The sequence below is a fragment of the Dermacentor silvarum genome, unplaced genomic scaffold, assembly GCF_013339745.2.
Source record: "Dermacentor silvarum isolate Dsil-2018 unplaced genomic scaffold, BIME_Dsil_1.4 Seq692, whole genome shotgun sequence".
Lineage (NCBI taxonomy): Eukaryota > Metazoa > Arthropoda > Arachnida > Ixodida > Ixodidae > Dermacentor > Dermacentor silvarum.
The window spans coordinates 130,492-155,475 of record NW_023606638.1 but is presented as its reverse complement, the minus strand read 5'-3'; the positions used below and the strand labels follow the sequence as shown (position 1 = coordinate 155,475).

General features: G+C 45.8%; 1 pseudogene; it reads right to left on the bottom strand.

Moving 5' to 3' along the window:
- Positions 1-24,984, bottom strand: part of LOC119435421 (surfeit locus protein 4 homolog) — an 87,816-nt pseudogene that overhangs the window by 37,915 nt on the left and 24,917 nt on the right.

Genomic DNA, 24,984 nt, shown 5'->3' with positions numbered 1-24,984 from the left:
AACCCTTCAATGGTATTTAGTTTTGCCAGCAGGCCTAACATAGCTACATTGAACAGAGAGACAGGATTGATCCCTGTGGCATGTCCCTGCTTTCAAGTTCCATGTCTTCCGATCTGCTCTCGCCTATTGTGATTTGTGCGATGCGGTCTGAGAGGAAGTCCTTAACGTACGCGTAGGCTGGTTTACCTGCTCCTAACCTTTGCAGGTTCTTTAACATAGCCTTGTGTGTGATGTTGTCAAAGGCCTTTGTGAGATCCAGTCCTAGGATAGCTTTAGTATCCGCTGTCCGAGATCCCACACCTATTATTTTTGTTTGAGGAGTGTGAAGTTCCATAGAGCTAAACTTTTTAAAGCCATATTGCGCACATGAAATCATATGTTTTTCGAGAAAGGCATTTATTTGACAATGCATAGGTTTTTCAAGTCCTTTGGAAAATATAGGCAAGATCCAAAATCGGCCTACAGTTCCTGATATTGTTCTTATTCTTTTTTTGAAGATGATCACTTCAGAAATTTGCTTTCTTTGCGGAAAAACGCCAGCCGATACGCCAAGATTAAAAATGTTGGTAAGGTACAGAGACAAAATATCTAGTACATATTTAATTACTCGTATTTGTATTCCATCAACATTGCAAGAACAGCTATTCTTAATTATTTTGTTACCGCTAGAAATGTGCTCATTTGCGGTGCTTTGTTTTAACAGGAATTGGGCTCCCTGGTGCAGTATTCGGCCACTCCCTCCCTCAAGGCTCCTACCAAATCCTGACTGGGAAATTACCACTGATGTTGAAAAGAAAAGTGTACAATCATTGCATTCTACCGGTGCTAACATATGGGGCAGAAACCTGGAGGTTAACAAAGAAGCTCGACAACAAGTTAAGGACCGCACAAAGAGCGATGGAACGAAAAATCTTAGGACTAACATTAAGAGACGGGAAGAGAGTGGTGTGGATCAGAGAGCAAACGGGTATGACCGATATTCTAGGTGACATTAAGAGAACAAAATGGAGCTGGGCACACCATGTAATGCGTAAGATGGATAACCGGTGGACTATTAGAGTTACAGAATGGATACCAAGAGAAGGGAAGCAGAGTTGAGGATGGCAGAAAACTAGGTGGGTGATGAAGTTAGAAAATTTGCAGGCACAAGACGGGGGCAATTGGAGAACACAGGGAGAGGCCTTCGTCGTGCAGTGGACATAAATATAGGCTGATGATGATGTTTTAACGTTTTATCTCATGCCGTAGTAGTTACAACGTATACCACGATACACAAAATTTTAGCCTGATTACTGGTGTTATGAATGGATGTAAAGCTGTAATAATTGCTTGGACAGTTTTTGAGAATTCTGATGTGAAAATTAAAACAAGAACCTGAAGGAACACATATGTAAGTAAATTTGCTATTTTTGTAGAAGCACTGAGAGAGAAAAAAAAAAAAAAACCTGAAATATACATGCACCTGGCTCTTAGTTCCCAGATTTTGTAACTCAGATCACCCTAAAAAATGATTATGAAGATTTGTTGCCTCCAATACTAGCCACAGTGATGCCCATGAAATGTGGTAAAGCAGTACCTCTGCAAATGTGAAATTGGGTGAAATGTGAAATTATTGTACAGGGGGCATTTGTTTTTACTCACTGCAGGAGGCACCTGGTTCATTTTTTCCTGCATTCTTTAGGCTCATGAAGCAATGGTTGTCAGGTCAGGGAGCATGCAGAAGCCTCCTAATACTTGATTACTTAGTTCGATCAGCTTTTCAAGGCAAGCAAGATGGTCTAGTTCAACTGGCGCCTCCACATGCTTTGTCTGTTTTCTGTACTAATCTGCAGTGTTGCACAATATTGTACAGTAAGAATAAGGGCCCTTGCACAGGTATTGCACAAGACTTAGCTAGTCAAGCTTCGGTCGACGGTCAGTCTTATCGACTGCATGCCTTGTGCAAGTAAAAACCCACACGACGAGAAGGATTGCTCGTAATAACTTGTACATACGATGCGAAACGCCGATGGATAAAGAAACCCACGAGGAGTAAAGAAGTTGCACTTGATATTAGTCCAACACAATTAACAAAATAACACGCACTTACGAGTGCGTAGTGCTGCGCGTAGCCGAGCGTCACGGAGCCGAGCGTCTGGAGATTTTTCAAATCTAAGCACCCCCCCTCACTTGGGCATCGCGATCATGAAAAAAAGGGGGTGCTTAGAATCGAGTAAATAAGGTAGTAGTAAGTAAGTAGGTCAAGTAAAGTCTCATTGTTCTGTGATTCTAATTGGCAAAGCAATGATGCTTTCATGCCTACTTGAAGCAATTAATGTTGTAAAGGCTTTTTGTAACTTAGAATTTGCTAACAAGTCTATATTGAAGTCTCCTGCACATATGAGGTAGTATTGATTATCAGAAAACAAGCTGCAAGAACTGTTCATAGAAAAAAAAAGTAAAGAAAGAAAGAGAAAACTGGCAATGTTCCCACTCAGTGGCCTGTAGCACACAGAAAATAAAAATTTTCCAGAGGGTATCGTCAACATTTCGATATTGTCACAGGTACACATAATTAAAAAGTTCTTTAGAGGGTATTATTTCTTTTAACAGTAGCATGACAACTCCCCTGCAACGATTTATGCAGTTGAAACAGTGACATTGATAAGAGGCCAGTTTGAGGTCAGTGCTAGCATCTTTACACCAAGTTTCTGTCATCCCGATAGCACCGAAAAGACATGAAAAACTAGATATAAAATGACACACTATCAAAGCGTTGACATGGGAGGCACCCCAAAGTGTCCCTGAAAAATTTTTTTGTTGTATGCACAGACAAAGGGGACATCTCACGGGGCCCACAAGAGCTCTTAATAAGACAAGTGCAAGGGTTAAACAATACCCTCCTCTCAAGTCGAGGCGTTCCCCCCCTTTTTTTACACCATTGCTATGTCTTGCCTCCTTCATGTGATGACGCAAGTTAAAAGGAAATTAATTATGGGGTTTTCATGTGCCAAAACCACCGTCTGATCATGAGGCACGCCGTGGTGGGGGACTTCGGATTAAATGTGACCACCTGGGGTTCTTTAACGTGCACCTAAATCTAAGTACACAGGTTTTTTCTGCATTTCGTCTTCATCGAAATACTGTCATAGTGAATAAAATGAACACTCGCCAATGGAAATACATGTATTGGAAAAATAACCTACGGAAAACCTATACATGTATTGGAAAAATAACGCAACCTATGTCAGCGAGACCGATAACTTCAAAAAACGCATAAAACAGCATCAGTACGATGTCGCCAAGGGCAACTCATCTTCAAACGCTTTATCAGAACACCACGAAAACACAGGTCACTGCGACTGGGCATCGGCATCCAGAATCGCCACAGAGAAGAAGGCCTGCAAGACTAATGCTGGAATCGCTGCACATTCAGACGACACAGCATGCAATAAACAGGACACATTGGAATCTGCCAGAAATCTACACATGCACTACGCATCTATCCCATATTTTAGCAAGAGCCACCGCGTTTGCCTTCATTGTGATCCGTACGGGACTCGAAAAGTCAAGTTTTTTTTTTTTACAATACATGTATTCCATTGGCGAGTGTTCGTTTTATTTCACTATGCTCATTCCTCGCCAGACGGGTTTCCGTCGAACTCTGGATTACGTAAGTGTCTACATTCGGTTGATTCGAACGGAGTGTGTTCCTGCCTTGATCACCATTCACGACGAACTTAGCGTGGTGGATGGCGACGCGTAATGTTCGTTGGCTTGTTTGTGCTGCATCAAGCAAAAAACTGGGGAGGGGGGGCAACCACACGGAGCATTTGCTGCGTCGCTGCAAGCATATATCCAATGCACAAACTACAACGTATATATATATATAAGTAAAACCTCGATAATTCGAACTCGGTTAATTCGAAATTTCGGTTAATTCGAAGAATTTGAGTGGTCCCGTCATTCTCAATGCAAATTTTACCGGATAATTTGAATGGCCCGCGCGGCTCTATTCGGATAATTCGAAGTTTCCGGCTAGTAGCAACGTGCGGCGGTTAGGTTAGGGCGCTCCGTACAGTCGCCAACCGATTTTCCGAGCTCGTGGGGACTGAAAATAGTCCGGAAAACTCGTTCGGCCGAAAAAAAAAGTTATTAGTGCGGCTTGAAAAAAATGACGCAATGAAAAAAGCAATGACGTCGTCTCCGTGTACAGTCGACACGAACGTCACCGCGTTGGCGATCTCCGCCAACGGAGTTCGCCATGGAGATCCAAGAAACGAGCTTTGCACCGCTTAGCTCTCCCGAAGGGACAGGAGGTAGCGCCGATCACTGAGACATGGATCTCCGAGACACTGCTCAGTGTACGCGCCACGTTCAAAATAGCAACCGAAACTTGAGAGAGAAAAAAAAAAAAAAAAACTCACTGAATTACCAAGCGTGGTGTCAGCGCGCACGAGCGAGCGCGGCCGCCGCAGCGAGCAGCGAGCGAAGGTTCGTGCGGTCTATCGCTTCAACGGAAACTGAGCGGCGTAAGCACAGCGCATACAAAAGTCAGAGCCGTCTGGAGATCGCTTTCAAGATACGGTGCGCGCGAGCAGAGCGCGTGAAACCGCTCCGGCGCTAAGTACGCAGTTGTTAGAAGAGTAGAAGTCGCCCCCCCCCCCCTCTCTGCCTCCCCACGGCCTTTCGCACGAGGGAGGAAGTCGCGTTTACGCTCCTAGAGTGTACTAGAATATGGCCATTGTCTAGTACACTCTAGCTCCGCCGTGCGTTCGCTCTCCATGAAAGTGCGCGTCCCCCGCGCTGTCAGTCGCACATACGGCGGGCGCGCGGCGATGATTTATCGCCCTTGGACTTTGTATCGAACCTCAGGGGGGCGACGCCGACGGCGAAAATCCGCTTGAAGTATCCATATAATTGCTGTCGCAAAAAAAAAAAAAAAAAAAAAAAAAAATCCCACAATAAATGCTTACAACGATAGTGCTGAGCGCATATACTAAGAAAAAGAAAAAGAGCAGTACTCTGGAGCGTTTTGTCAGCCAAGGAAGAGCGGGCATGGCCTCCGAGACTAGAGAATTGCGCGAGCTCTCTATTGATAGCGCGCGTTCTAATCTTGGAGGCTATACAGCGAGCCACTGGAATCCAAGCCAGTGCAATATCCAACATGGCGGCCTCCAAGATTGGGTAGCGCGGCTCAGAAAGAGTGATTTAGTCCGCAAAATCGAACTTTAGGGTCTCAATTCGTCCGAAAATTGGGTTCGAAAATGCATGAACTGAGTGGGAACCCTGACAGTGCATTTTTGAAGTCCGGAATATCCAGCAAGTCCACATTTTTGGAGTCAAGCACCACCACGCCCGCTTTCGCGGCAGTTATCGATTCCATGAACATCGTCCGCAACTTTGTTGAGTGCAGTGCGGGTGATATTTGTATGCTACGTTTTTTGAGCCAGCTGGAGAGCATGGCACTAAGGGCGGCGAACCAGCGCGCCAAGTAATCCCGCATCGGTGATTACATTGAGTAATTTTTCTCGGACATGGAAAATAAAGGTGATTTCTTTTTGCGGCAAGTTCTTGCTTGTTTCTTTTTTATTAGTCATTTCGGTTAAATCGAAAATCCGCTTAATTCGAAGAATTTTCGCGGTCCGGCGACCTTCGAATTATCGAGGTTTTACTGTATATATATATATATATATATAATATATATATATATATATATAGTCCCAGTATCACACTCTATTCAGCATCCTTGTTGTGCTGCCCCCCCCCCCCCCCCCCCCATGAGGCAGAAGCTTGGGTGGAAGGGTTAATGAAGCGACATGCTTCAAGCATTGCTGCTGACGTTGCGTGGGTAGCCAATCGGAAGTGACATCACTCACCCAGGCTACTTAGCTTGGGAAGGGGCGGATGAAAACTCGGGCAAGCGGTGCCACCGTGATTAGTGGTTATGCACATTTGAAAACTTTGTAATAATTACACGCTTTAGACGGAGCACTTAAGCCTGTCTCTTAATTACCAGAAAGAACTACCCACCCTACTGACTTAGTAAGTTCGTAGACAACCGTCAAAATCGTTTCAGTGTCCCTTTAAGGGATTTTATTTTAGCTCTGACAACGAAATGTTAAGTCTTGTGGATAAAGATAAGCACAATTTGTCGTACTAGCCATTTATGTAGCAGTCAACTGATTCGAGGAGTTATGGCTCGTCTTTCTCACTTCGCACCATGGTTGCCATCTGTCTTGCACGTTTGTATCCTTTCTCTTTAGCCCATTCCTTTATTAGTACATGCCCAGCAGCTGCTCTTGCCTGAACTGCCACTTTCCCTCAGTTTCTGTCTGTTTCCTAACCACTGGTCCCCCGCTACTTGTTTCGCGTATCTGACAATTATTCCCTTCGCAGACAGGTGCTGTATGGCAGTAACGTCAGCATCACCAAGCTTTGCTACACCTACAAGACCAGCCACTTGGTTCACCTTTTCACATTGGCAAACACAAATTCCCTGGAATTCCAGGTTGAACTGCCGATTTCTCCACTCGAGTTTATTGAAGTCTGCTCGCAGTTTAGTTAGCTCAGCATCATTTTTCCAGTGATTACCTACAATGTTTGCAGTCCTTTTCCAATTTCAACTCTTGAGCGGCCTTCTTTCAACAATCTCGTCATATTTGCCCGACATGAGCTGCCCAGCTCTGTCGATGCTCAGGACTGTCTTCTTCAAGAGCATAAATCTTAAGTGGACGGACTAATAGTCCGTCCAGCTTAAGATTTATGCTCAGCAGACCTAATACCAGACCATGCCCTATTGCCTTGGCCTTCTGCCATAAGTTGATCCTGAACGGAAAATTGTACGTGTACAACACCAGTTCTGATGAAATTCAAGAACTTAACCAACGCAGTAGTAGTGTAGAATGTGCATGCCCTGTTCCTTCCCGTCCTCTAATCTAGGAAAGCGCGAGGGGCCAGTGGTTAATTTCTTCATTTCCTCAAGTTTCCGTTTTATATTCTAACGTCAGAAGTGCCTCCAATAAATACGATTCTTTATCGCCTGCAATTGACACGTTCTGCAAGAATCATTGCACGTACTGAAACATGGTTGCCTGCGCATGTCACCAACACGGAAGTGTTCCACGGTGCTGTGCAATTCCATGTTTATCGCTGGGAACGTAGTGTGCGTAGAGGAGGTGGCATCCTTTTGGCAATTTCAAATGACATTCCGTCTTCTGCGGTCTGTACGAGCGACCATCTAGAGGCTGTCTGGGCTTCCGCAGCTCTTGGTCGCAGAACATTCAACATAGGTGTGTGCTATCGCTCACCGTCTGCACCTCCTACATTTCTCCATGAACTGCACGATGGTATTAACCTCGTTCGCACACGTTTTCCTTTATCTCGCATTTTACTCCTGCGCGATTTTCTCTTACAAACATAACCTGGTACGATCAACTGTCTTCACTCGCTCCCTTTCAGCACAAGCTAAGGAATTTCTAGACTTGTGCCAGTTTTTTCATTGTCACAGCTAGTAACTCACCTACACGTGTATCTTATAATGCCGCAAAACACCTCAAGCCCTAGTTTTGACATCCCACCCCGACACAATTTCGGAGATTACACACCTACCTGGTATAATCCGATTGCTGCCTCCTTGCATTTTCAAATAACCTTTCTACACCTAGAGCAAGTGAACTAAGAAAAAACTGTACATATTTACAAGAAAGCAAACTTTACCGCCATAAATAACGAATGAACTGTGTTTCTAGACACTTTCTTGCCGGATTTCGAAAATCGTCCGCTCAGCTTAATTGGGACATGTCGCCGCTAAAGTTCAGGAACTAACTGAAAAGTACATCCCATCTCGCATCATCACCTCCAATTCTGATGCTCCTTGGTTCAATGCCGATCTGAAACGCCTATATCGGTCTGCAAAACACTCACCAACTGATGCACGCTTGTCTGCTTATAAGTCTTCATTCAACACGTACGTAACAGCACTAAAGAACACTAAATCTAATTTTCTATCCAACATGCTTCCATCTATGTTAAAGACAACGTGAAAAAGGTTTTGGAGTGTAATCAAGCCCTTGTGTGATGATCACATAACTGGAAGACCCATTGGGCATCCATGTACTTACGAACAGTGCGCTGCCGCTCTTAATGACACATTTGTGCAAAATTTTTTCGTCTCCTGCAATGACCGCCTACCTCCTACTCGCCAGTACGATTACGTAGCTATGCCTCCAGTGAGAGTTTAAACTGCAGGCATTGCGAAACTAATCGATTCCCTGAATCAACCTTCATCACCTGGTTACGACTCTATTAATTCAAAATTTCTAAAAAATATCAATGCCGTTAGTTTTGTATCCTAACAAAATGTTTTCAGCAGTCACTGGATACGTCCACTCAAACTAGCCAATGAAAAATCGGGAAGGTGGTTCCACTACATAAGTCAGGTAACAAAAAATCTAACAGCCAATTATCGCCTCCATCTCACTCTCAAGTACTTGCTGTAAGTTGCTCGAACATGTAATTTCAACATCTTGTTGAGTTCCTTGAATCAAATGCATTTTCACACTAGCTTAGCATGGATTTAGAAAACCATTTTCATGTGAAACTCAGCTTGCAATCTTACGCATAAATTACATCGTATTCTCGATCATTCATCATTTGCAGATTGCATTTTTTTAGACTTCGCTAAAGCATTTGATAAGGTCCGTCATAAACTTTTACTTTATAACTAGTCAGCTGAACCTTGACACTAACATCCTGAAGTGGATTGAATGCTTCCTATCTAATCGCACTCAATTGTAACCGCAAACGGCCATAACTCACCACTTCAAAGCGTAACTTCCGGTGTACCGCAAGGTTCAGTGCTCGGGCCTCTTTTGTTTCTCATTTATATTAACGACCTCCCTTCCTCTCTATCATCTAACATTCACTTATTTGCTGATGATTGTGTTATCTTTCGTGAAATAACTAATGCAGTGGATCCTAACCACCTTCAGTCTGATCTAACTACTGTAGCTAATTGGCGCAAAAATTGATTAAAGGAACTAAAACGTTGGCAAATGTAAAGTGATGTGTGTATCCTGAATAACTAACAGCATGCATACATATTACCTAAATATGTTCCCTTAGAACATTACTTGGAACTTGGAATGTTCATACCGACTACACAATTAGCAATGCTAACCGCATGCTTGGCTACCTGCGCCGTAGCTTTTCAACTGCTCCTTCATCCCTATAAATGCTTCTTTATACTACCCTTATACATCCGAAACTAGAATATGCATGCACTGTTTGGGATCCTACCACTGACAAACTAATTAATTCATTAGAACTCGTTCAAAATAAATCAGTTTGCTTCATCTTATGTAATTACAATAGAACTGCAAGTGTGTCTGCCATGAAAACTAACCTTTCGTTTAGTCTACTTTCTTCTCGTCGCAAAATCGCACGCCTAGTTCTTTTCACAAGCTATACCGTCATTCAAGACTCCGCAATGATTTCATTTTTCAGCCACAATACATATCGCCTCAAATCGACCATCGTTTTAGGGTTGGTCTCGAATCATGTCACACTAAACTTTTTTGCAATCATTTTTCCTTCGGTCATCCACGAAATGGAACCACCTTCCCGCTGAAGTCGTATCCATTCACGATAACCAAAGGTTTCGAGCGGCTTTAGCTAACATTGTATAATCGAAGCATTTTTCCTACTGTATGTTTGTAACCTAAGTGCATTTCGTATGTACCATTTCACTATCGTACTTTGCTACCAATTTCATTATGACGATTTTACCCTAGCTAAAACTGTATAATCCTTTGTACTTGAATGTTCCAACTGCTCTTATTATTATTGCTTTTATGTTCACTTGCTGTAACCCACTCCCTCCTCTTGCCCTGAGGGTAATAATGAATAAATAAACAGTGACGCATGTGGCTGTCCACAATCTTTCGAGTCAATGCTTGCAATAGTGCTTCTCCGTGTAAGGCCCAACTAGGCGGTTCAGTGTGATGGGTCCTCCTAAGACCCCTTGTACAATTTAATGCACATTGCCTTTACATTGTTTTATTATTCAATAGGAAGCAATTACTCAAGCTATTCATTCTGGATATTAAGTCCAGTGCTTGTGCAACTGTATGGAAGTGGTTTACTTGCATTCTTGTCATGATCTTTCGAGAAATTTGACTCTAAATTGATCTAGACCTTAGTGTTGTCACTGACGGTAGAAAACAAGCTTAAGGTGTGTTTCAAATTCTTGGAGACTGCGTGAAAATCCAGAATGCAGCAGCAACATGGCAATATACTAGACATAGATCCTCCATCATCTCTGCATGTAGGTAATGAAATGCAATATGAAGAGATGGTTACTTCTTGTACGTAGATGGAGTTGCAGCTTTTGATATTTTCATGGTATTTAAATAATAATAATAAAATGTTTTTTTCACATTCGTAACACACCAGTAGACAATAAAAACCAGCTTGAAGAGCGATTATACCCAAGGCTGTATTTGGGCCTCAGGAAGGATATAAGAAGACAGCAGTGCCTGCAAAACACTTCTACCACCAGCCATGCATACAGGAAAGCAGAGCAAAGTCTGTCCGCAGACGCTGCATGCAGCGATCGTGCCACTCTGCCGGGAATCTGGGCCAGCTCAGAGCGACCAATTTTCCAGTGATCGCTAAACAAGAACGCCATGCTCTTGGCTTCCTTTATCTATTTTGCATATTGGCTCACTTGCTGCATTAAATTGTGAGTGCATTTTTCAAATTATCTACCATATCTCAAGAGAAAATCTGTCTTGCACACGTGCATTTTGTTCTGTTTTAATGTATTTAATTTTTTAGTGTTTATATTCTTTCTGGGGTTTTACGTGCCAAAACCAGTTCTGATTATGAGGCACGCCGTAGTGGAGGGCTCCGGGTTAATTCTGACCACCTGGGGTTCTTTAACGTGCACTACAACGCAAGCACACGGGCATTTTTGCATTTCGCCTCCATCGAAATGCGGCCGCCTGGGCCGGGATTCGATCCCGCGACCTTGCGCTCAGCAGCGCAAGCCTTAGCTGACTGAGCCACCCCGGCGGGTTTTTTAGTGCTTATTTTGTTGCTATTTAGTGTATGTGAAAACAGGCCGAGACTAGCTTCAGCTCCTGACCCAACATTTGCCAGCTTTTTCTTCTTTTTTTCTTAGAAGAATTGTTTATTTGTTACAAAAACGGAAGATACAAGTAGTATATATTATACAGGAGAGGGTCCCAAAATCAAAGATTGCACCAGGACCCTCAACAGGAAATACAAAGAAAATAATACATTAGGATCAGCATAACAGGTATTCATGAATATAAATGAACAACAAAATCGACCCCGACAGTAATATGAATTCAAAAGCATAGATGGTAATCTAGTAGGTAAAAACACAAGTAACAAAAGTTCATATGTAACAGTACAATTACTACAGAAAACATTATACAACAAGTAGATATGGCAGAATTTATTGTAAAATAAATGTTCTAAGTGATGATTTAAAAGACGCAGACGATGATTTCAAAGAGTTAGGTAAATTATTCCACTGTTTTATTGCTGTGTATGCTAAGTCATTTGTCCATAATTAGTGTGAGCTCTGGAAAGTAAAAAAAAATGCTTATAGCATTGCATTTATTGAAGGAAATAAAACTTGGAACTGAAAAAAAATTTTTTGCAGGAACATTGATGATTGTCAAAGCAAGTGAAGCTGTTTAGTGCCACACTGTGAGCATCACACACAACAGTGACCTCGTTCACAATGAAAGCAGAGTGAAATACTCACCTTAGCAGGAAGCCCACATCCCACAGTATGTTGTACGCAAATGTCTGAAAAAAGTGGAAAGAGGAACAAGTGAGTGGAAGAGGTGCCTTGGCATTGTTTCAACAACAACAGAAGACCGTCTCAACCCTTCCAAAGCTCTTGCAGCAACACTGTCCCCTTGAAAATGCCATTCAAGATGTCACAATGAAAAGGTCTGTCACTACCAGGTGTAGTCACCACAATGGCACTTGTTCACTTACCTCATGCTGCCTTTGTAGTATTCGAGAATGTTTTACTTTAGTGTCCCATCCAATGCAACGAGCAAATTCAAAAATTGAGTGAAATTCTGGGCTTTTACATGCCAAAGCCCCCATCTGATTAGCGGTCGGTGATTAATTTCGACCACCTCTTAAGGGGGACGCGGCCTTTGAAAACCGAAAAATTGTGAAAAAGGCGATTTTTGGAAAATTCCACATTCGGGCAGTATGTCTTATAAACTACCATTTCGGTAAATATCAACGTCTAATTCATCGCAAACTATTTCAAATAAAGTTTATAACGAGCCGCGGCAGCCCTCGAGCGGCGAGCGAGCGCTCAAAATACCCCTACTTCTACCGCTCCACCGAGCGCCACCATTTTGTTCGTTCCCCGTGGCAGCAGCGTGGCAGAGGCATAAATCGCTCATGATTGGAGGGAAAGCTTTCCCACCGCTGTGTCCCCAACGCACGGCACGCGGGCATTTACAAATTCGGTCCCCACCCAAATGCGGCTGCCGCAACCAGGTTTTGATCTCGCGCCTTCGAGCTTAGCAGCTCAATGCCACCATGGCGGGTGAGCCGATTCTGCCACTGCAACAAAAACAAGAAGCAGGCCAAAGGGGTTGCTTAGCAGTCATGCATGGTAACAAGCCGACTACTACTAGCATCAACCACTAGCAACACTCTATTATTCATTGCAGCTCTGCACCTGCATCATGTTAAAAAAAAAAAAAATCTCATTCAAGTTGTGTTCAAACACCAAGTGTACTCGCTGCATAGTCACATGATATGGTGTTGTGAACTTGCTAGAGTGCTTCTCAAACACTCTGGCCTTGTGTGTTCTAGTTGCAACTACAATGTCCAAGAGCAGGATCTGCAGTAATACAGCACATTTCAGCACTAACAAATAGCAAACCAGATATTCACCAAAAAAAGGTAACTTGGTACAAGCTTTTACAGACTGAAAAAAGTCAGCGAAAGTTCATCTGGGGAAAAAAAAAAAAAAAAAAAAATATATATATATATATATATATCTATATATATATATATATATATATATATGGTAAGACGACACCCGGGACGAAGGCAGAGTGCTTGTATTTCAACACAGCACGAGACAGCCAATGATCATGAACCCGACGAACGATGATGATGATTATGAACTGCACAGCTAGCTACAATATATATATATATATATATTGACACGTATAGATGTTTATCTTTCACCGGTGGCCGCTTTCCACCGGCTAACAAATGTTAAACGTTATCGCTCGGCGCAGGACGCGCCTGTATCGGAAGTTTCTAGAACGTTATCGATGCTTCTTTCCATTGCCTGTTTTCACCGACGCTTATGTTATCTGATTGCATGACTGACGCGAATTCTCTAGAACTTTCTGGAAGACACGCGGGCATCAGGGATTAATCTAGAACCTTCGATGACTCAGGTATAAAAGCCGACGCGTTTCGCCGCTGATCAGATTTTCTACGATCGCCGACTGTGTTCGCCGTTATCGTTGTGCTTTGAGTGTACCTTGCTTTTGTGGGCACAGGTTCGCCCAATAAACAACCAGTTTCGTTGTACACAGTTTTACGACTGTTTTCTTCAGCATCACTACTACGTGACAATATATATATATATATATATATATATATATATATATATATATATATATATACATAATGAAAAAAATTCTTAGAAGATAAAAAGCAAGTATGCCAAATTTGTGGACGACTCGGAACCCTATTATGCCATATTAAGAAGCAAAAAATCAGAGACAGCACAGCCATCTACTTGCTGAAATCATCCGGCAATGGGACACATGCTCCAACACACAGCTTTCAGCGTTTCACCTAAAAGATGCACCACTTCACGAGTGTGCCTCCAAGACAGGTTTGATGTCAAAATCAGAAAAATTAATCATTTAATGTACAGCGTGACAACAAGTGATAGAACAACTTTGAGATATATAATAATCATGCTCAGGACATTTCAGCATTCTTGAAACATCCTCAAGAGAAATCTTTGTCCGAAAATGTTTTTGCCAAAAGTGTTATTAAATCCTGACTGATTCTACTCTGTAACTGGTAATTGGGATAATGCAATGGGGATATGCCGCCCACTATCCACCAGGTAAAAATTTCCCGTTTACTTTTCTTTGTTTTTATCACATAGTAAAAAAACTGTAAGACCCTAAAATTTTGCGGCCCCAACTGCTCATGAATGGGTAACTTTGGGCCAATTCGTGGCTACTAATCTTGGTGAATTCGGGCTCAAACCGTACAGCTCACTTCAGCCACAAAAAACTCGTTTTTTTTTTTTTTTGCTTCTACTATTTGTGGCTTTTCAAAACAGTGCCATCTGTTTGACCTTCCCTGTGAGTCACATAAAGTTCCTCCAAGTATTCTGTGAGGCCTCCCTGCGTTTCGGAGGATAGCGTAGCCAAGTTGAATTTTTAGGCAGAACTAGCCCGCAAAATAAATTTTTAGCTTTCCAATCGCCCAAGTCAAGGGCTTACAGTAGTTGCAAGGGTTAAACAAATGGGCGACTTGGTGATGTTGCGTCTTGTTCACACAGCGCACTCACACTATTAACTCGCAAAATTATCGAAGCCAAAAACTGGGTGATGTACAAGTAGCGCACCTTCCGTTACGCTGTCAAATCATGAATTTGAATTTCTTGCCGAGTCTTAAGGCAAATGTCGGCACATGCTTGAATGGTGACAGCTGATCTAGATCAGCCCGTGTATCCTTGCCTTCTTTTTTGGCATATTTTCAAGAAAATAAAACTAGTTGGAAGTCGGCGCTTTCCCAAGTTTGTGTGCAAACACATACTTAGGAACATTGAACACATTCAAGTTACAGTATTTGAAAAAATTATGCGGTACAAGTTGAGAAAATCACACTTTTCTAGTGTGTTGTAGACAAAAACCGAGTGTCAAGAGGCAAGTGCTGTATTTCTCTGTGCAAAAGCAAAAGAACAACTTGATCTTTATTTGATGACACCAACATGTAGAGTAAATGCTACAGTAACATACTAAATTTCAAGCTATCTTTGTGGTGCGCAAAGTAACAAGCTTCATATCAACAGATTAAAAAAACTAGTTTTTCCTTTTTCATAAACATGCTACCCAACCTCGGGCCGAGTTTCTTGGCTTCAAATTAGACTGCCACCTTAAGTTTAACTTACATGCTGACATGGTGTAAAAAATTGCTTATGGATTAAAGGCCAACTGCAACAAAATTTCACTTGGGCTAAATTTGTTACAAATCAGTAGTATGACGTAATAGCTCAGCGGAAACCTGCTAGGTAGAGAGAAGTAATTAAAGGCAAAATGAGACATCCACCCTGTGGGGTCTCACACATGTGCTCTTGGGACAAAGGAACGACAACACAGTAGTGCAGACAATCAAAAGGGCATCTATTGCACCTTTCATACACTAATACATGCTAGCCGAATTACAACCAATAGAGCATTCACATGGGCGCGCGACAAATCAAGGAAGTCCGACTCACCGCGACCCGATAGCGAGCGAATATGTTCGCCCCATGCTGTGACACCATCGCCTAGTCGTTCACGTGTACAGTCACGCGAATGGTGGCGCGCTCGAACGATCCGTGTTCGTCCATACCGGTGTCCTGCTTAGCCTCGCGCGACGGTCGCGCGAAGCGGGCCGGCGCACGCGTGAAGTGTTCGTGCCTGTTGGTTGCCGATCCCAAGCCAAAGAGGAAGCGCCTTTTACCTTTTGCGCCCAAGTCACCCCGCCGTTCGATGGCACTAGCATCGCGACACTCGCACCATCTCTCGCAATGCGCCGCAACCACACCGACTGCCGCCGTTAGCCACGCGGAGAAGCCGGACCATGGGAGCCACGCCGGGAAAACAACATCAGGGGACGCGTGAGAGTCGTGCATCCCCACAACCCAAATGCAGCAATTGCTACAAAGGAAACCCAACCGGGTTCCTCGAAAGAAAGCCTCGCAGTTGAAGAAAAATTCGTCCTGGTCCGGGACTCGAACCCGGGACCACCGCCTTTCCGGGGCAGCCGCTCTACCATCTGAGCTAACCAGGCGGCTAGCAGATGCCAGGGCGAAGTCGAATTTGTCGACAACTTCGAAGCAAAGGCAAGTGTATGACGTAATAGTTCAACGGAAATCCGATAGGTGGAGAGAAGTAATTAAAGGCAAAATGAGACATCCACCCAAATGCAGCAATTGCTACAAAGGAAACCCAACCGGGTTCCTCGAAAGAAAGCCTCGCAGTTGAAGAAAAATTCGTCCTGGTCCGGGACTCGAACCCGGGACCACCGCCTTTCCGGGGCAGCCGCTCTACCATCTGAGCTAACCAGGCGGCTAGCAGATGCCAGGGCGAAGTCGAATTTACGACAACTTCGAAGCAAAGGCAAGTGTATGACGTAATAGTTCAGCGGAAATCCGATAGGTGGAGAGAAGTAATTAAAGGCAAAATGAGACATCTACCCAAATGCAGCAATTGCTACAAAGGAAACCCAACCGGGTTCCTCGAAAGAAAGCCTCGCAGTTGAAGAAAAATTCGTCCTGGTCCGGGACTCGAACCCGGGACCACCGCCTTTCCGGGGCAGCCGCTCTACCATCTGAGCTAACCAGGCGGCTAGCAGATGCCAGGGCGAAGTCGAATTTGTCGACAACTTCGAAGCAAAGGCAAGTGTATGACGTAATAGTTCAGCGGAAATCCGATAGGTGGAGAGAAGTAATTAAAGGCAAAATGAGACATCCACCCAAATGCAGCAATTGCTACAAAGGAAACCCAACCGGGTTCCTCGAAAGAAAGCCTCGCAGTTGAAGAAAAATTCGGCCTGGTCCGGGACTCGAACCCGGGACCACCGCCTTTCCGGGGCAGCCGCTCTACCATCTGAGCTAACCAGGTGGCTAGCAGATGGCAGGGCGAAGTCGAATTTGTCGACAACTTCGAAGCAAAGGCAAGTGTATGACGTAATAGTTCAGCGGAAATCCGATAGGTGGAGAGAAGTAATTAAAGGCAAAATGAGACATCCACCCAAATGCAGCAATTGCTACAAAGGAAACTCAACCGGGTTCCTCGAAAGAAAGCCTCGCAGTTGAAGAAAAATTCGTCCTGGTCCGGGACTCGAACCCGGGAGCACCGCCTTTCCGGGGCAGCCGCTCTACCACCTGAGCTAATCAGGCGGCTAGCAGATGGCAGGGCGAAGTCGAATTTGTCGACAACTTCGAAGCAAAGGCAAGTGTATGACGTAATAGTTCAGCGGAAATCCGATAGGTGGAGAGAAGTAATTAAAGGCAAAATGAGACATCCACCCAAATGCAGCAATTGCTACAAAGGAAACCCAACCGGGTTCCTCGAAAGAAAGCCTCGCAGTTGAAGAAAAATTCGTCCTGGTCCGGGACTCGAACCCGGGACCACCGCCTTTCCGGGGCAGCCGCTCTACCATCTGAGCTAACCAGGTGGCTAGCAGATGGCAGGGCGACGTCGAATTTGTCGACAACTTTGAAGCAAAGGCCAGTGTTTGACGTAATAGTTCAGCGGAAACCCGCTAGGTGGAGAGAAATAATTAAAGGCAAAATGAGACATCCACCCAAATGCAGCAATTGCTACAAAGGAAACCCATACGGGTTCCTCGAAAGAACCTCTTAAGCAGTCATTGCGGTTGGCCTTTATATTGGGTGCCCCGAAAAGCAAGCAACACTCAAACTACAACAACTGTCGAATCTGAATTGACGGTCAAGTCCTTTACACATGCATTGCTTCAATTCCAGACTAATTTCTGGTGCCCACTCGGAATGTAAATCAGTGTTGTGTTGCGAGCCCACTCTGATTACGCTGCAAAGGCCTGTTGGATTAATCTGCTATTGACTGCAGAGGCACCAGTTGGCTCCCCTGGATTTTCTCAACTATCTGCGCTGTCATAGTGCTCCAGTCAAAGAAGTACGAGGCCCCTAAATGATTTGACCACACCGACTGTGGCATGGCCTCTCAAAAACAGCACAGGCACGTGACCCATGTGGGAATAGAATGTACCCCAAGAATCAGTGACAACACTAAAGTAATTCTGGCCTTATGCCATGCACTAACTAGATAGCAGCGGGTGATGACTGGCGAAACAGATGACTCAAAAACAGCTGCTGGTTTTATGGAAATGAAGCCAATAAGATGTCCCGATTCTAGCTGCAATGCACAAAACATTTCCTGCAGGTATCTTGAGGAAGGGCTGGCCTCAAGTGTTGGCACTTACAGGGACTACCCAGAACACACAGCGGTGCAAATGAGAAGATTGTGTGTCATATTGATGGGCTTACCCATAAGCAAGGAATACTTCACTTTGGCTCTGAAAGGCGGTGCACAAATGGTGTCGCTCAACGGTGAGACACTGCAACCAATCCACGTATCCAAAAAGCTGCATTGCATTGCCTGAAATTGTATTTCATGCTCTTCTGCTAACTTTTCTTTGCGGGAGAGAGTAATTTGTTTTTTTTTAGTTTTCGGCTAGTGCGTGTTCTAAATGGCGCAGCCATGTGCAAACGAACAGAGTCACCGCGATGGAGTGGTGCATTGATGCATGGCGTCCGAAATTGCCAGTGCTAGCAGTAATCTGTGTTATCGGCATCCGTGTACAGTTCCAAGAAGAGACTGGGCAGATACAAAAATTGCTTTAAAATTTTCTACTCGCTTTCCAGAGAAACCACTGCACAATAGACACTTCAAATGGTAGGCTTTCGATGGCACTACAAAATAGAAGTTCTTTGAAAAACGGTAGACAGCCCTTTTAATTGCCGAGTGGAGGGGCCATGATAAAAAAAAATACTTTTAGACAGGAAAAGCTAGCTTCACTTTAATGCTGTACACAGTTCGAGGAGGAAGGCTGAGCTGGGACTCGAAACCATTTAAAAGCGTTTTTTGTTTCGATTGCTTGCTTATTTGAAAAGTGCTACTTGATATGTAAAATATATTAACTTATCACGTGCTGCAAGCTTCTATTGATGTTCATCCAATTCTACGTCGTCATGCTCCACCTAGCCAAAATGCGCGTGGACAATGACAAAAATGCAGCAGCAAGTGCTGTTCTGGGTGCAGTCACCTGCTTTGACAAGAAGAGTTCATCAGAAAATGACGATGAAGGGCCTAAAAGTGAGTGTGTGAATATTCACCATTTGAATACGAATCATCTCTGCTATTCAATTCCTATTCGATGTGAGAGTTCACTATTCAAAATTGTAAAATATTAGTTTATTTTGAATACAAGGGATGACAACACTTAATGGAGTTTTGAGCAAGGGATAAGTAAAAATGTTAGGACGAATGATTCTGCTGCAGAGGCCTCAGTTCCCGAGTGAACTTGCATTACAGAAAATTTATACTCAATAAATTCCAGTCCTTAACAAGGATTGCTTGCACTTAGTATAAATTTATTATTTCGCCATCCTCAACATCCTTGCACCGCTTTAAATGTATGTGCAGTTTAACGAACACAACACTGCAGTACGTGCATATCTGGTGACATGCCCTTGTGTCATTACTGCCATTGTCATGGTGCGCCAGATAACTGAAAGCTGCTGCTGTTTCTTATTTACAAGGTCCTGAGTTGTCCAGACGTCAATCAATCAATTTATTTGGCATTCATTACAGCATCTGCACATAACGAAGAACAAAAAGCTGCTAAGTAGCAGCTTGACAAGGTTCTTGCCCCTATCCCGTGTCAAATAATGTAACTATATATAGGCATTTTTTTTTTTACCAAATGGGCTCCATGCAATCTTCCTGTTTCACTTTGTTTAGAAATAAGAAAATATTCAATATTTGGGGGTCATATTTCTTGAATATTTGTGTTTACACGCAAAATCGTCAGCTGCAATCGTGGCACCCCAGAGATTGAAAGCTGCACCCCCCCCCTCCCCATAGGCGGAAAGTTTTCATTCTTCCAGTGGGGGGGGGGGGGGGCTAGGGCCTGATCAGCTTTCCGACCCCCCCCCATGCATGCACACACACACACACACACACACACACACACACACACACACACACACACACACACATATTGTAAAGGAGAGACACAGAGACAGCACCCGTTCCTGGGCCAGCTGTTCCAGCGCCCGCGGCCAAGTTCACTTCGTCTTTACACTCGGCCACGCTGCAAGTTTCCAGCGGGCTTGCAACAAAGCAACTGGTCCAGTGTGTGAGGTCGTCGTTAGTGAGCTGCAACCAGCTTCTCTGGTGGGCGGCACTGGCTGTGGCGCGCTGGTCGCAGGCCTTGACGACTGTTGTTGGAAAAAGATGACCACACATTGTCCGATAATGTAGACCGGAACATATTGAGCAGCACGGGTGCCAGGGCCATCGGCTCCACTTTGTTGCGGTGGCCACCATGCATTGGGCGCCGCACTAACTCTGAAGGGCACACCTTCACTCCTGCGTGGATGTTGCGTTTAACGGCGACAGCACCGATAGGGGCAGCAGGAGTGTTCTCGGAAATAGAGGATTGTGGTAATGGGTGGTTCTGGAAAATGGCCTTGTCGGCCACTGACACTTGCTTGAACGCCAAAACCTGCCCACTGCAGGGTAGCAGGAATCGGAACTTGCCACCGCCACTGCTGCTGGAACCACGAGGTGTTGGCGCTGTTTGCTGCTGAACACTAGAAGATGCTGCAACTGCTCCCCTGGTGTGGTCGTGGCTTCGGGTAACAGGCATCCTGCAGTAAAGGCTGTCTTGTGATGCCTCCCTTGCGACCTGGTATAACTGACACTTCCGAAGACAAGGACGATGACGGCACCGGGCGGAGGGGGCCTGCACGCGGCTGCTGCTGCAGCCCAGGGAGGAGTTGCACAGGGCTTTGAGCCATTTGGTCCAAGCCCTGGTCCGAAACTCGCTGCTCGACACGCAAGTCTAACGCCGTCTCGTAGATATGCCGCTGGCGGGCAATCGCGTCAGCGGACGATGCCCTCCCTGCAGCAGGGGTGGCGTGTGCTGGAGTGGGGCTTTTGTTGTGCTGCTCCTCGGCCCTCAGCAGACGCAGAGCCACGGTGGCTGGGTCCGTGTCCCAAGGGTCGCAGTACTGCAGATTGCCTGCGTCGTCGCCGCATGCCTCTGCTTGCGCCGCCGCTGAGGATGCAGCTTCATCCGCTGTCTTGTAGGCCTTGCTGCCGGGTTCGCTATGGATGGCGGAGGACGCTGACGTGGAGCTGCTCGAACGGGAGGCATGTGACTGATGCAGTGGCGGCTGAGGTCTTGACTCGCTGCCGCTGAACCATTGGTTCTCGGTCGCGATCTTCGACGATGACGAGCCGCAGCTGATGCTCGGGAATGTAGGGGCAGTGCAGGCATACGGGAGCGGGTGGTTACTAGGTGGTTCTATCGAAAGCGGGATACTAGCGGAAGCAGTGGTCACCATGCGCTTCCCATCGTCTGGGGTGAAGCAGACGGCGACCCCCGGTGAGCCGGCGTCTGCGGCGAGGCAGCCTGCAGACCGCTCTGTCGACGCGTTGCTGGGCACACCTGCAGCAGCATCGAAGCAGTGGGTCGCCGGAGCGCCGTGCGCAGAACTTCACTAGTTGGACTCACTGCAGGCAGAAGGTAGCTAGCCGAAAGCAGCTATTAGAGCTGCACTCCATTCAGGCCAGGACCGCTGTTTGATACCTTCATAGTTTCCCCATGCTTTAGCGACACCTTGAAGACACACCGCTGCAACCAGCCATATCGTATTGTTGGGCCAGGCATGGCGTGCCCTGAGCGCGTTGGCTGCTTGTACCCACAGAATAGGGTCATTCGGAAATCCGCGGAGCTCCAGTAGTTCCAAGGCAGCCGGTGATGGTAAGGCTGCTAGCGGGAAACCGGAAGTGGCTGAAACGATGTAGTCCAGCTGCTGTGACAGCAGCGAGATGGCTCGCATGACATCGGTTAAGCTGCCGGTTGAGTCGCCCCGTGAGCCAGGGGCGGAATCCGCGCACCCTGAGGCATTGACAGCGGCCGCAGTACTCGGGCCAGCCGGACCAGTGGCCAAGGGAGCGTGAACGGCATCCGTTGAGCCAGGGCTCGTGGCGGCCGCGGTACTCACTGTAGCCAGTAGCATGGCCAGGGGAGTGTGAACAGCATCCCTTGCTGGCTTAGTTGTCGATGATGTCGTGGGGCAGAGATCCAAGGCATGGGAAGCGTGGACGGCGTTCCCTGGCCGCAGGAGGCACCCAGGACTGCGAGAATCCATGTCCAAGGCAGCGTGGACAGCATGCCTTGGCAGCTCGGAGATCAAGGTAGTCCCACGTACGGCAGCCATGCCAAGGGAAGCGTTGACGGCGTCCCCTCGCCGAAAGGACCCAGGACAGCAAGATGCAGGAGGACGCAAGGCCTCGGCAGCACGGTGCTTAAGGCTGCAGCGCCCTAAGACTGGGCTTTCGTCGACTGCGCCATTGTATAGGAGAGACACAGAGACAGCACCCGTTCCTGGGCCGGCTGTTCTATTCTCTTTCTCCTCCTCGTCTTCACTTCCAGCGCCCGCCTTGCGAGCGCCGCAGCCCAGTTAACTTCGTCTTTACATTATATATACATATATATATATAAATATATTAGGGATGGGCGAATATTCGGTATTGTCGAATATTCGATCAAATAATTCTATATTCGTTATTCGCTTCGATTCGAATTCAGGTATTCTATATTTTCGAATAATTCGGTGCTCCCCCGAATAGACAGCCAGAAGCCACGGATGGCCGGTACACATCTCGGAGGCTATGCTTCACGTCATGGCTGCCCATACATAAACCATAAATCTCGAAGGCTATATGTTTTTGCATTAAAGAGCCAGAAATATGCGACGCAAAAGAGCAGAAACGGCGCTAGCGTACAACCGAAACGAAGCGGCGGAGTCCGCATCGCCATAGTCATCAGCGGAAATCGTACGTGCATAACAACGCGCCTCCACCCATGATCGCGTCGATAGCAGCCGCGGTTTCTTCCGCAGCAGTTGCGGCAAAAAAAGTAGTTTCATTTTGACTCAATACGCACGTCGGCCGCGTGCCTAAAAAGCTGCGTAGTGGCCATCCATGATCGCATAGATAGCGACAGCGATTTCATCTGCAGTTGTTGCAGCGAACGGTAGTTTCGTTCTGACTCCGTGCATTCGTCGGCCGCGTGCCTTAAGTACGCGGCCGAGGATGAAGAGCACCGGCTACATCGCGATGGACGTGCGATCTGTTGGCGGTCAGCTTACTGGCGAAAAAATAATCTGGACGGCGTGCGGTAGTGCAAAGCGTGTCGCAAATGTTGTCGCGGGCCGCGGCCGTGCTGCGAGAGCCAATCAATCACAAGATGACGAGAATTGCAGCTTCCGAACTGCTTTTGTGCAAAATAGCGAAAGTACTTGCTCATCCATTACACTAATAAAATCGTGCTGACGTAGTAAGCATTTGCTTATTGTTTTCTGGATACCCTAATAATTCGGTTAATTCAGACATTTTTTTTTTCGGTCCCGTGTAATTAAAATTAACTAAGTTTTACTGTAATATGTGATATATTATTCGAACTATTCGATTAGAAATTATTCGACCAAATTCACTATTCGCCCATCCCTACTTTTTAGACATGGCCTGCTATAAACAGGAGCTTTCCCCTTTTAAGGTTAGCACGATGGAAGAATGCGTCCAAGACTCGCTGTTTGTTGCCATAACAAGCACTGTGGTGCCAATGTCGAGCGACGATTTTCAAATTGCCGCTGGACGCGAAGACACCCTCCCCCAACGAACTCCAATTCCACCGTGTGGTGGCACTTTCTGATAGTCGACAGTGGGCCTCTTGGACTGCCCGAGACGCTGCATACGGAATGCGGCGTGGCTGAAAGCACTGCCTGGCAACGTGCAGGGGGGGGGGGGGGGAGAAACTGGGCATATCCAGCGACGTATAAACCGACATGTCAAAGGCAATTCCCTCTTCAATTACTCAGGCCTCTCTACGCATCTTCTCACCAATGCAAATTGCTTTGCGCTTAGCCTATTCAGCGAGAAACCCGATAGCAGCGAATGGCAGCAATCGCCAAACAAAGCTTCATTTTAGAACGTACACGTGGAAATACAGTCAAGGGACTGTGATAACATAGCGAAAAAAGGTCTGTTAGATCTCAAGTCCATTTTATCTAAAATTAGGATCGCAGCATGTTGTGAAACGACAAAACTTGTTATATACCGGTGTCTAACCCACAGGCGATTTCAAAAACAATAAAAAGCATTGAAATTAAGAGAGAAGTAATGACACGGTAATCACACACACGGCGTCTGCTGACGCTTACAAATGCCCCCGCACTAGAGGATATATGCACCCACACAACAGCAAGATGTTTTTCATACAGAACCATGTGTAATGAAGAAGAGTAGCCTGCGCCTCAGCAGCATCGCATGAGCTCGTGGTTGCTGTCCTTTGACGAACGCTTGCGACTGCTGCCCGTTCGCCTTTGTCCGTTGCTAATAAACGTCTTAGCAAGCGGTGGAGGTTCCTGGCTTTCGACTAACCTGGAACTTCGGACCGGCCGTATTTGTATGGCCGCACGTTTTCGGTCGTTACAGACCACCATGCCCTCTGCTGGCTGTCTTCCCTCCGGGAACCCGACAGGACGGCTTGGTCACTGGGCTTTGCGGCTCCAGCAATTTTCATTTCTTGTCGTCTACAAGTCTGGACGTCTGCACAAGGACGCTGACTACCTCTCTTGTCACCCCGTGGAGCCTCCTGATCCTGTTGCGCGCTGAACAATGCGATGAATCCTTGCGGCCCATCATCGCCGGAGTGCAATCTGGCAGCACTGATGGCATGTGCTGCATGTTCGTGCTGCACGATGGCATCCTCTACTGCCGGTATATCAACCCTGAGGGCCCCGAGTTTCTCCTTGTCCTTCCTCGTCATCTGCGATCCGTCATTCTCAAACAACTTCACGATGCACCGACGGCGGGACACCTTAGAGTTTTGCACACATAGGACCGCTTA